A 13,099-nucleotide genomic window follows, 5' to 3' on the forward strand; every position below is an offset into this window, starting at 1 on the left:
AACTTTTAAATTTTTTTAACTTAAATTTGAAAACAATTTTCTTCATAGCAGTGACTCTAGCTCCTTTCTGAATTAAGGACTCTTTTGAGAGTCTAGTGACAGCTATGCACTCTCTCCCCTAGAAATCTAGCTATATCTGATCACCCCATGTGTATACAGTTTGGGCTGAGGCTTATAGACCCTAGATTCAGAATCTTTGCCCAGTTAAAGATAAGATTTTTTAACTGCGGTTAAAAAAAAATCACATAACATGAAATCTACCCTCTTAAATTTTTAAGTGAAAAAAAAAAGAAAAAAATTTTAAGTGTACGATACCATATTGTTAACTATATGCACTCAAAGTAATAAAATACCTAGGAATAAATCTAACCAAGAAGGTGAAAGACTTATACATGGAAAACTATAAAACAATGATGAAGGAAATTAAAGAAGACTTAAAAAAATTGAAAGCTATCCCATGCTCCTGGATTGGAAGAATCAATATTATTAAAATGGTCACACTGCCCAAGGCAATCTACAGATTTAATGCAATCCCTATCAAATTACCCAGGACATATTTCACAGAACTAGAACAAATCATAATAAAAATTCTCTGGAATCACAAAAGTCCTAGAATTGCCAAAGCATTACTGAAGAAAAAGAACGAGGCTGGAGGAATAACTCTCTCAGACTTCAGACAATACTATTGAGCTACAGTCATCAAGACAGCATGGTATTGGTACAAAAACAGACATATGGACCAATTGAACAGAATAGAGGGCCCAGAAACAAACCCACAAACTTTTGGTCAACTAATCTTCCACAAAGGAGGCAAGAACTTACAATGGAATAAACACAGTCTCTTCTGCAAATGGTGTTAGGAAAACTGGACAGCAGCATGTAAATCAATGAAGCTAGAACACTCCCTTACACCATACACAAAAATCAACTCAAAATGGATTAAAGACTTAAACATAAGACAAGATACAATAAACCTCCTAGAAGAAAACATAGGCAAAACATTATCTCACATACATCTCAAAAATGTTCTCCCAGGGCAGTCTACCCAAGCAATAGAAATAAAAGCAAGAAGAAACAAATGGGACCTAATTAAACTTACAAGCTTCTGCACAGCAAAGGAAACCATAAACAAAACAAAATGACAACCTATGGAATGGGAGAAAATTTTTGCAAAAGATCAAACTGACAAAGTCTTGATCTCCAGAATATATAAGCAGCTCATACAACTTAATAAGAACAAAACAAACAACCCAGTCCAAAATTGGGCAGAAGACCTAAACAAGCAATTCTCTAAGGAAGAAATACAAATGATCAATAGGCACATGAAAAAATGCTCAATGTCACTAATTATCAGAGAAATGCAAATCAAAACTACAATGAGGTATCACCTCACACCAGCCAGAACGTCCATCATTCAAAAATCCACAAATGACAAACGCTGGAGAGGCTGTGGAGAAATAGGCCCATTTTTAAATCAAGTTGCTTTCTTTTTTTCCTGTTTTAAATTAAATTTAATTTAATTTTGCTATTGACGTCTATGAATTCCTTATAGATTTTGGATATTAACTCCTTATCAGATACATAGTCTGCAAATATTTTCTCTCATTCTGTAGGTTGCCTTATTTATGGTTTGTTTTTGATAGGTTTTATGTTTTTTGTTTTCTGTGCAGAAGCTTTTTACTTTGATATGATCCCACTTATTTATTTTTGCTTTTGTTTCCTGTGCTTTTGGTGTTGTATCCAAGAAGTCATTGCCAAAACCAACATCATGAAGATTTCCTCCTATGTTTTCTTCTAGGAGTTTTACAATTTCAGGTCTTACATATAAGACTTTAATCCATTTTGAGTTTATTTTTGTGAATGGTGTAAAAGAGGGGTTTAGTTTTATTCTTTTGCATGTGGATATCCAATTTTCATTTGTTTAAGGGACTATCCTTTGCCCAGTGGGACGCTCTTGGCCCCCTTGTCAAATATTAGTTGAATGAATATGTGTGGATTTATTTCTGGGCTCTCTATTATGTTCCACTGGTTTATGTGTCTGTTTTTATTCCAATATCATACTGTTTTGATTACTATAGCTTTGGAATATATTTTGAAATCAGAATGCTTCCAGCTTTGTTCATCTTTCCCAAGGTTGCTTTGGCTATTTGGGTTCTTTTGTGGATCCATACAAATTTTAGGATTTTTTTTTCTATTTCTGTGAAAAATACCATTGGAATTTTGATAGGGATTGCATTGAATCTGTAAATCACTTTGGGTAGTATGGACATAACATTTGTTCTTTTAAAGAGCTTACATATTTACTGAAACAATGTTTCAACAGAAAACTTAACAGTATTCATTCAGTGAGTTTAATTTGCCCTACATTCAGAGAACAACCGCTAGGCACCATGCAAGGCATTTTCCATATATTATTGGCAATGATTACAATGATCCTGCAAATTAAGTATTAGTAAAAATTTTCCAGGAAGTGAGAAAACCAGGATTTCAAGGCAGGGAGGCTGGAGAAGCATCCTGTGATAAAACTTTATTAATCACATCTCTGTCATATTCTCCTCTTTTGCAGGGGAGGGCAGGGTTTAAAATCCTCCATTCTGCTCTCTTCATGTGTCCATTTGGGAGCATTTCTTTTAGAATAATTGTCTTAGCCTGTTTCCCCACCTTTGGATAAGTTGGCAATTCTGTCTAGCTAAGTGGAGAGAGTATGAAGAAGTCTATTATGGCCATCTATATATTCCCTGTCCTCCAATCCAGCTTGTAACAGTAGTAAACAGATATTTTTCATCTCTTCCTCTCTGCTTCTTGTGTCTCTCAATTGGTTCTGAACTTGGGTGTGGATGAGAATGTTAATAGTCACTACTACTCCCCAGATATATCTACCCAACCCATTTTATGCAATTTCTGTGCCCTTTGTCCTCTGTTTGCCTGTCTAATCCATATTGTTTTCTGAATATTTATATGGGCCTGTTTCTGAATGCTGTTCTGATTACCTAGGTGACTGTATGTCTGTACATCTGTATAACAGGAAGTATATGTGGTTGTTAGGCCCAAGCTCCAGGTAGTCCTCAAGGGAGATTGATCTGAGTGTGTGTAGGGGAGAGAGGGAGAGAGAATGAAGATGTGTTCCCTGAACTTGGCTTTTAGGGCCACCTTCCCATAGTGATCAGAATGATTATTTTTTTAACTGAATTATAGTCAGTTACAATGTGTCAATTTCTGATGTACAGCATAATAATTCAGTCATAGGAATACATACATATATTCATTTTCATTATAGGTTACTACAAGATATTGAATATAGTTCCCTCTACTATACAGTGGAAACTTGTTGTTTATCTATTTTATATGCAGTAGTTAGTATCTGCAAATCTCAAACTCCCAATTCATCCCTTCCTAAAGCAGGCTATACCTTCTCCCCTAGAAGCAGGCTCTACCTCAAAAGACTGCTTAATTCCATTTCTTTCCCTTTTCTTCCATTCTGCAGTCAGACTTCCAACTTCCTGTCTATAGGCTAGCAGTCACTATTTCAGAAACCCTTTCTCTGCTAGCTCACAGATTGTTTGAAGATTATTTTACAGGCTAGGGAAGTTCTCATTTGTCATAGGCAAATGATCACAGTAGAGAAATCTAATCTGTGTTTTGTGATTGTTATCTAGTGGACTCTGACACATACTTCTAAGATACTTACCGAATTTTATCAAGTCATCTTTTTCATTTCATCACTCCCTTGGGAAAAATAAGGTAAGAGTCAGAATCAGAGTCACCATTTTACAGGTGAAACTAATAGATTCATTGCTTTACTAATCATCCCCTCCATACTTTTTTGAAAAATCAAGTATTGGTGGGCCCAGAATATTCTTGGGCCAGTAGACTCATAGGCAAAAGTAGACCCAGGGCATTTTTTTAATGAAACAGATTATGTCATAAATGATATCAAAAGGTATTCATTTTTAATCTCATCAGTTGGATCTATGGGACTATTCTACTTGGATTTCTAAGGCCCTTGTTTCTCCATGAATCCACACCTTGCCCAACAATTACCCTGGCCCTTCTGAATGTTTCTCACAGAGGTGAGATCTTGGGCAATGATAATTATCAGTGGAGAGGGGAAAAAGTCTAATGTTACAGGTATTATTCATACACAGATTACATGAAAATTATAACAAGCTCCTCCCTCCCACCTAGCATACATCTAAGGGTGTGTGGGAGGAGTGGGGGGTTGCAGCAAAGGACAATTCTAGGTAGACTATTCCACTAAAGAGTTTGATTCCTGGGGAGTCTTGCTTAGGGTTAAGGAAAGTCATTATGATATATGATCAAGGCCTGTTTCTTCTGAGTTAAAGCTAATATAACAATAGCAGACAAAATACTGTAGCTGGAACACTCCTTTTGTTAAAGAAATCCTTGAAAGTACATGCTGCTGGAGAAATACGGAGTTTCAGTTTCTCCTTGGGTAACTTTATAAAGAATCCTGTTGCCAAGTTATCCCATTTGGATCATCCTGTGCTTTTATCCACTCAGAAAAATATCAGTTGTCTCATGGAATCTCAGGATCTTCACTTGGTATTATGTTTGACACTGTAGATTTAGAACTTCTTCCTTCTTGAGCTGACAAATCTACACAGCTATGAGCATGTGTGTGTATATGTGTGTGTGTGTGTGTGTGTGTGTGTGTGTGTGTGTGTGTGTAAGAGGCTGTCATCTGTTGTGGTTGGTGTTCTCTGGGAAGGCTTGTTGGAGCAGGAGTTGGTTTGTTTGTGTTCTAAGCTCACACTAATGTCAGCCCAACTGGAAACCTTCAATTTGCCCTTGGGGAAATCAGTCATCTGGTACAGGTTCAGCTGGGCTGTGATGAATGTTTACCATTGCTCTACAGGAGTTTCAGCCAGGGACTGACTCCATATCAAGGATGTGATAATCAGATGAACTGCTCAGACCCAAAATGTGGTCTTGAAGATGCCCTCTTTTTGGTACCCAGCATGGACAGGGGCCACCCTTGCTTTGAGCTGTGGGTTAGCCAATTTGTCCTATTTCTCAAATGCTGTTTTCTGTGAGCCACTCATTACTCCTTAGTCATTAATAAAATAAATATTTGGTGCATATTAAGCTCTTGCCTCAACTCCTTCAGCTATGGAGAGAAACAAATCACATATGCACCTACACACAAAACCCAGCCCTTTTACTTTCAAAAAGTTTCCATCATTTTGCCCTTTTAGTGTGACAGAGAAGGTACACCAATGCAATGGGCATTTGAACAAAACAAAGCCCCCACTATGGTTTTGATGAAGCTCTGGAGAACTATACAGTTGACAGTCAAAATATAGATATAGATACCTTTCTTTTCTTTGATAGTTTATTTTTACTCTAGAGTAAGTAGAAATGAACCCTGTCTATGAAACAGTGGCTAGAGAGGAAACTAGTTTGCTTTGGCTTGAATCTAGAATGACCTAGCCCAAAGAGGAAAGAATAACCAGTTGCATTTGTCCAGACCTTGTCAGATGGGCTTATGGAAAAATGTGACTTTCCCCAGATATTTTGTGTGGGGGAGGTGGTCCCAGGCATGTGTACACATAGACTCCTTCCCCCATGTAGATACATGAACAAAGCCACACATAAGGACTCATGTTCAAATTTGGGAATGCCTGGCTTCTCTCTCTGAGAGTCTGGCAGCTCAGATGAGTAAGGAAGGAGGTTCCTCAATTCTGGAACAAATGTCAGGAACCTGAAAATTACTTGATGTTCTAATAGAGAGAGCACTTTCAGTGTTTTTTTTCTTTCACTGGTTGATATTTAACTTCAGAAACCTAGATATTATACCTAACATCTCCCTTTTTCTTCCTACATCACTGACAGCCACTCAGCCACCAAATAGTTCTCAAATCCATCTACTTCTATCCATGCCCACTGCCACTCCATCATCGTCTCACACCTAGATCATTGGAACAGATTCCTAACTGAGCTCCCTGATGTCTGCAGTTCTGCCCAGATACCTCTAATCTATTCTCCTCTTTGCAGCACTTTGTAGCCAGGATGCTCTTTCTAAAGCACACACTGTATGTCACTCCTCTGTTCAATGTTTTCAGTGGTTCCGCATTGTGTACTGAATAAAATTCAAGTCCCTTGGCTAAGATCCTTATTTTGTGCTCCCTGCCTACATAGTCAGGACTTTCCCCATTCTGCCCACAACCCTGTCCCAACCTCCCCTCACCAATCCTCCACATACTCAGATTTCCAGAAGTTCCAAATTATCGTCAGTCACCCTAAGCACGATCTGTTCTGTTGTACCTCTAGGCCTTTTCAAAAGCTTTTCTTCCTGCCTGGAATACCCTTCCCTTCATCCTTGTCCCTCTGGCAAATCCCTACTCCTTTTTCAAGTCAGTTCAAAGGTCACACTGTTAGAAGAACTCTTCCTTGATACCTGAAGTCTATTCTTTCTTGATGTTCCCACGGCTCCCTTTATATTACTCCATTGTATAATAGCCAAGACATGGAAGCAATCTAAATGTCCATCCACAGATGAGTGTATAAAGAAGCTGTGGTGTATATATATATATATATAAAATGGAATACTACTCAGCCATAAAAAAGAATAAAAAATGCCATTTGCAGCAACATGGATGGACCTAGATATCATTATTCTAAGTGAAGTAAGCCAGAAAGAGAAAGAAAAATACCATATGATATCACTTATATGTGGAATCTAAAAAAAAAAAGAGGACATTAATGAATTCATCTACAAAAGAGACTCACAGACATAGTAAACAATCTTATGGTTACTGGGAAAAGGGGGTGGGAAGGGATAACTTTGGGAGTTTGATATTTGCAAATGTTAACCACTATATGTGAAAATAGATAAAAACCAAATTTCTTCTGTTTAGCACAGGGAACTATATTAAATATCTTGTAATAACTTTTAATGAAAAAGAATATGAAAATGAATATATATATATATATATATATACACACACACACACACATATATACATATACATATACATATACATACACATATGACTGGGACATTATGCTGTATACCAGAAATTGACATATTGTAACTAACTATACTTCAATTTAAAAAATTATGTTACTCCATTGTAGCCCTGATTACATTTTATTTTCATTGTTTCCTCCCTTGGGCTGGATATTCTTTGAGGGCAGGAACCATGTCTGATTCTTCTATGTGCTCCCTGTGTCTAGCACAGGGCATGGACATTCTTGATGCTTAGTCATCACTGAACACATGACCCTCGGCCTGGAAAACCAAAGGCTTTTTTTTTTTTTTTTTGCACATGGAAGGACCATTGTGGTTGATATCTTGCTATATCTCTTCATCATGGAATGGAAGATAATGATTGCCTCCCCTCAAGCAGCCAGCAAGTAGGACATGCCAAAGAGGATCCTCTAGTGATTCAGAACCAAAAAAAGATCCTGAGATGGACCAAACCCCAACCTAGAAAGCTTTCTACTTTGATACTGTTTGTGGATCCAGGTTACTGGAGAACTAATAACACAGAGGGAAAAAATGTAAAAATTTGACTGGGCTTCAGACAAGGAATATAAGGAATACAAATGGTCATCTTCTTAACATGACATTCTAGATACTCCACAAATTGGCCCCTGCCTTGCTCTCCAGCTTTGTCTCTCCTTCCTCTGACTCTCACTTTACCTTATGGCCATACCAAACTGCTCCTGGTATCCCCATCCCCCTCATTTTGTGGTATATCCCACTTCTATACTTTTACTCATGCTAGCTCTCTGCCTAAAATAGATTTCCCTTTACTTTAGGTAACTCTTACCAACACTTTAAGATTTAGTTCAGGTCTTACTTCTTCCAGGAAGCCTTCCCTAACTAACCAGACCAGTGTATGTGTGTGCAGAGGCTGGTGTGTGCACACAAAGAGTCTAGATATATATTTGTATAAAGCATGACTCTTTGGCTTGCAAGTGACAGAAATACAACATACATAAGCTTTAGCTGAAAGAAAGAGGTTACTGATACTAATAGAAATTCAACAGGGGTCATTAGAGGCATAGCTAGATCCAGGTACTCAAATGATGTCATCAGCAATCTGTTTCGATCTATTGGCTCTGATCTCTTCTCTGTTGACTCAGTTCTCAAGCAGGCTCGCTCTGCATGGTCGTCAAGATAGCCACCAAGAGCTCCAGGTTTGTATCTTACCACTTAGCAACCCCAGTAGAAACACAGATCCACTTTCTTTATAGTCTCAGCAAAAATTCCAGAATTGAATGAAGAACCATGACCAGAGAAATAGAATTCTCTGATTAGCCAGACGCATTAGGGTTCTCCAGAGAAACAGAACCAATTGTTTGTTTGCTTGTTTACTATAGGAACCATGCAATTAGGGAGGCTGAGACGTTCCCTGATCTGCCATCTGCAAGCTGAAGAACCAGGAAAGCTGGTGATGTAATTCAGTCTGAATCTGATGGTCTAAGAACCAGGAGTGCCGATGTCCAGGGACAGGCTATTCCAGATGAAGCAAACAGCAAATTGGCCCTTCCTCTGCCTTCTTATTCCAGCCAGGCCCTCAACAGATTGGATGATGCCCCCTGGAATTGGTGAGGGTGATCTTCTTTATTCAGTCTACTGAATCAAGTGATAATCTCTTCTGGAGATGCCCTCACAGACACACCCAGAAATAATGTTTTTACCAGCTCTTTGGGCATCCCTTAGCCCAGTCCAGTTGATAGATAAAGTTAATCATCACACCAGAGTTGGGTGATGTACCAGTCTAGGTGGGATGAGCTGTGTTACCAGAAGAGGACATGTTGGACAGCAAAAGCATTACATGTTCACACTTAGTTTTCTTCTTCTGTCCTCCTATGTTAGACTTCATTTCAGTGCCTCTGATCAGACACTATCATCTGTATTTGTATATATGTCTGTCTCCTGCACTAGACTGTAAGTTCCCATGTCTATGTATCTCTCTGTATCCTGTGAGACAGTATGCAGGCTTGGCTTCTAGTAGGGATTCTCAATCAATGTAGGATGAATGAAGGACTTTGCTGTGCATTATGAACTGATGATTAAATTACACGGAGCCATACCAAAGGCTAATCCAGGCACATAGTTTAATTTGATAATTAGATAAATTAATAACATGACTGTGATTTATTTCATTAAATGTACAACTATTACTGGGTTGCATGGTAAAGAAGCATAAACTGTGAATGGTTCATGCAAAATTATGTAATAAATGCCTTCTATGTGTCAGGTACTATACTACAGACTATGATTAGCCTCTGCCTATTCATTGACCCTTTACCATTAATGAGAGTCAGTAGTGTATAGTGATTGTATCTGTGGACTCCAGGGCCCTGGATTCAAATCTTAGCCCTTACATTCACTACTTAAGTGAACTTCTGCCAGTTACTTAATCACTGTGTGTAGTTTCTTCCTCTGCCAAGTGAGAATAGTACCCACCATAGAGGGTTGTTGTAAGGATTAAATGCAGAAATGCTGAAGAACTGAGAATGGTACCCAGAACATTTTAAAGTCCTTACTAAGTGTAAACTCTTATGATTAGCTATTCACAGAAGCTCTTCTCTACCTAAAAATCACTTTAACTGTTATACTTGGCCTGAAGCAAGGCACTGGGTTAGGGATTTAAAACTGGGCCTGGGGGAGGGGGGAAGGAAATAGCTCAGTGGCAGAGCACATGCTTAGCACGCATGAAGTCCTGAGTTCAATCCTCAGTACCTCCATTAAAAAATAAAATTTAAAAAAATAAAACTAAGCCTGAATATAACTTCTGGGTTTCATGACAAGAAAATAAAACAAAATAGAAGTTTGTCTCAGCCCTGGCATGCTTATGTTATACATAGAACCTAGGATCTTGGTTCTCTTAGTATGAAAGTAGCATTTCCCAGTGAGCCACTAGTCCAAGCCTAATGGATATGGAGAAGGAAGAAGTCATCTTTTCCCTTGGGGAAAAGTTGATGTTCTACAGGAGCTAGGAGATGACCCCTAAATTCCTACACTGTCACTGCATGTAGGCGCACTAGGAGAATCAGAGTACATGCAAATAATTTGGGTGGCTAAACAGGGTTTGCCTAACAGCACACCATTCTGAGTGGGCTCTTTGATTTAATGAAGAGAGGGTGACATTTGGAAGCCAGCAAACTTGGGCCAGAATCCAAGCTCTCCTCTTTATTGACTGTGGCATCTTCGGTAATAATCATGATCACAGTTCAAACTATTTTTTTTTTTGCTTTATTTTGTTTTTTATTTTATTTATTTATTTTTTTACATTTTCATGCAATTGTTTTTTTTAACATTTTTTATTGATTTATAATCATTTTATAATGTTGTGTCAAATTCCAGTGTTCAGCACAATTTTTCAGTTATTCATGGACATATACACACTCATTGTCACGTTATTTTCTCTGTGAGCTACCATAAGATTTTGTGTATATTTCCCTGTGCTATATAGTATAATCTTGTTTATCTATTCTACAATTTTGAAATCTCAGTCTATCCCTTCCCACCCTCCGCCCCGCTGGCAACCACAAGTCTGTATTCTATGTCTATGAGTCTATTTCTGTCCTGTATTTACACTTTGTTTTTGTTTGTTTGTTTGTTTTTGGTTTTGTTTTTTAGATTCCACATATGAGCAATCTCATATGGTATTTTTCTTTCTCTTTCTGGCTTACTTCACTTAGAATGACATTCTCCAAGTGCATCCATGTTGCTGCAAATGGCATTATGTTGTCAGTTTTTATGGCTGAGTAGTATTCCATTGTATAAATACACCACATCTTCTTTATCCAGTCACCTGTTGATGCACATTTAGGCTGTTTCCATGTCTTGGCTATTGTAAATAGTGCTGCTATGAACATTGGGGTGCAGGTGTCATCCTGAAGTAGGGTTCCTTCTGGATATAAGCCCAGGAGTGGGATTCCTGGGTCATATGGTAAGTCTATTCCTAGTCTTTTGAGGAATCTCCACAGTTTTCCATAGTGGCTGCACCAAACTGCATTCCTACCAGCAGTGTAGGAGGGTTCCCCTTTCTCCACAGCCTCTCCAGCATTTGTCATTTGTGGATTTTTGAATGACGGCCATTCTGACAGGTGTGAGGTGATACCTCATTGTAGTTTTGATTTGCATTTCTCTGATAATTAGTGATAATTGAGCATTTTTTCATGTGCCTTTTGATCATTTGTATGTCTTCCTTGGAGAATTGCTTGTTTAGGTCTTCTGCCCATTTTTGGATTGGGCTGTTTATTTTTTTCTTATTGAGTCGTATGACCTGCTTATATATTCTGGAGATCAAGCCTTTGTCGGTTTCACTTGCAAAAATTTTCTCCCATTCTGTAGGTTGTCTTTTTGTTTTACTTCTGGTTTCCTTTGCTGTGCAGAAGCCTGTAAGTTTCATTAGGTCCCATTTGTTATTCTTGCTTTTATTTCTTCTAGGAGAAAATTTTTGAGATGTATGTCAGATAATGTTTTGCCTATGTTTTCCTCTAGGAGGTTTATTGTATCTTGTCTTATGTTTAAGTCTTTGATCCATTTTGAGTTGATTTTTTAAAAAATGGAAAGATATCCCACGCTCTTGGATTGGAAGAATCAATAGTGTTAAAATGGTCACACTGCCCAAGGCAATCTACAGATTTAATGCAATCCCTATCAAATTACCCAGGACATATTTCACAGAACTAGAACAAATCATAATAAAATTTATATGGAACCATCAAAGACCTAGAATTGCCAAAGCATTACTGAAGAGAAAGAAAGAGGGTGGAGGAATAACTCTCCCAGACTTCAGACAATACTATAGAGCTACAGTCATCAAGACAGCATGGTATTGGTACAAAAACAGATGTATAGACCAATGGAACAGATGAATGGAACACCATTCAGCAAATGGTGTTGGGAAAACTGGACAGCAGCATGTAAAACAATGAAGCTAGAACACTCCCTTACACCATATACAAACTATTTTTTAATGTTACAGTTCTTTTTACAATTACCTTCTTATCTGGGCATCTGATACTGGTCTAATTTACCATCGTGTTTCTGTGTCTTTCTTTTTGTTTTGGGAGGGTGGTAATTAGGCTTACTTTATTTATTTATTTAATGGAGATACTGGAGATTGAACCCAGGACCTCATGCATGCTAAGCACGTCCTCTATCACTGAGCTGGACTGTCTCCCCACAGTTCAGACTTTTTTGAGTTCTTACTATGTGCCAGTCACTGTTCAAAACACTCCACATATTGTTTCCTTCAATCCTTGTAAACAAGGTAGCTTCTTCTATTATTACCTTCTTTTACAAGTAGAAGAAACTGAGGGCAGAGAAGTTAAGTAACATGTCTCAGATCACAAACTAGTAAATGGGGAAGCCAGGTTTCCGAACTAGATGCTCTAGCTCTAGAACTTATGCTATTAACTACCTCTTCATGCTGCCTGCCAGCTCAACCTCTCTGAGCCTCAGATTCCTCCTCAATAAAATCAGCTTAATTGTACCCACGTCATAGGGTTGTTGTGAGGTTTAGAGAGAAACTGGGGAAAGTCTTTCATACAATACTGAACACCAGGAAGGAGCTAAGTAAGAGTTGTTATTATTCTGTCTCTCCATTTTTCCTAGGGGCAGTGGGTCCGGACTTTGCTTCCCTATTACCAGTGTACTTCTTGATTCTAATTTGTCTGATTACAAATGAGTTGCTGTATGAGGGAGGCACTACCAGGTTAACTACAGAATGGAGGAAGCTTTGATGCCAATGATCACTTTTAATTCATCCTTAAAGTGTGATTCTGCCTTCTGTGTCCTGGTTACAGGTGCCATTCACCAGGCCCCTCAACATGTCTGATGTCTCTCCCACTCAATATCTAACCTTCCCTACTGGGACTCCTGCCAGGCTGGCCATATTTCTACCTGTCATCTCATGGTGGAGAAATGGATCTGAAAATAGCTGAAACATCAACCTGCTGTGAGATCCTCATGGACAGAGATATATCTGAATGGGATTTGAAATTGTGGCCAGTTGTTTCATTCCCTTAGTGGTAATTTTTATTTGCCTGCCACCTTCCCATTATTTTGAGTATATATCTAATCATAGAAACAATAAAGATTAAGACAAAG

General features: G+C 38.2%; 1 long non-coding RNA gene across 1 annotated transcript; it reads right to left on the minus strand.

Annotated features, from left to right (window-relative positions):
• Positions 1-650: 650 nt before the first annotated feature.
• LOC116662216 lies at positions 651-12,176 on the minus strand. Its single transcript, XR_004318220.1, has 3 exons — positions 12,079-12,176; positions 8,481-8,483; positions 651-662 (listed from the first exon to the last, which is right to left on the minus strand). It is a non-coding gene; the product is annotated as an uncharacterized LOC116662216 (long non-coding RNA).
• Positions 12,177-13,099: the final 923 nt, after the last annotated feature.

This window comes from Camelus ferus, chromosome X (assembly GCF_009834535.1).
Source record: "Camelus ferus isolate YT-003-E chromosome X, BCGSAC_Cfer_1.0, whole genome shotgun sequence".
Classification (NCBI taxonomy): Eukaryota; Metazoa; Chordata; class Mammalia; order Artiodactyla; family Camelidae; genus Camelus; species Camelus ferus.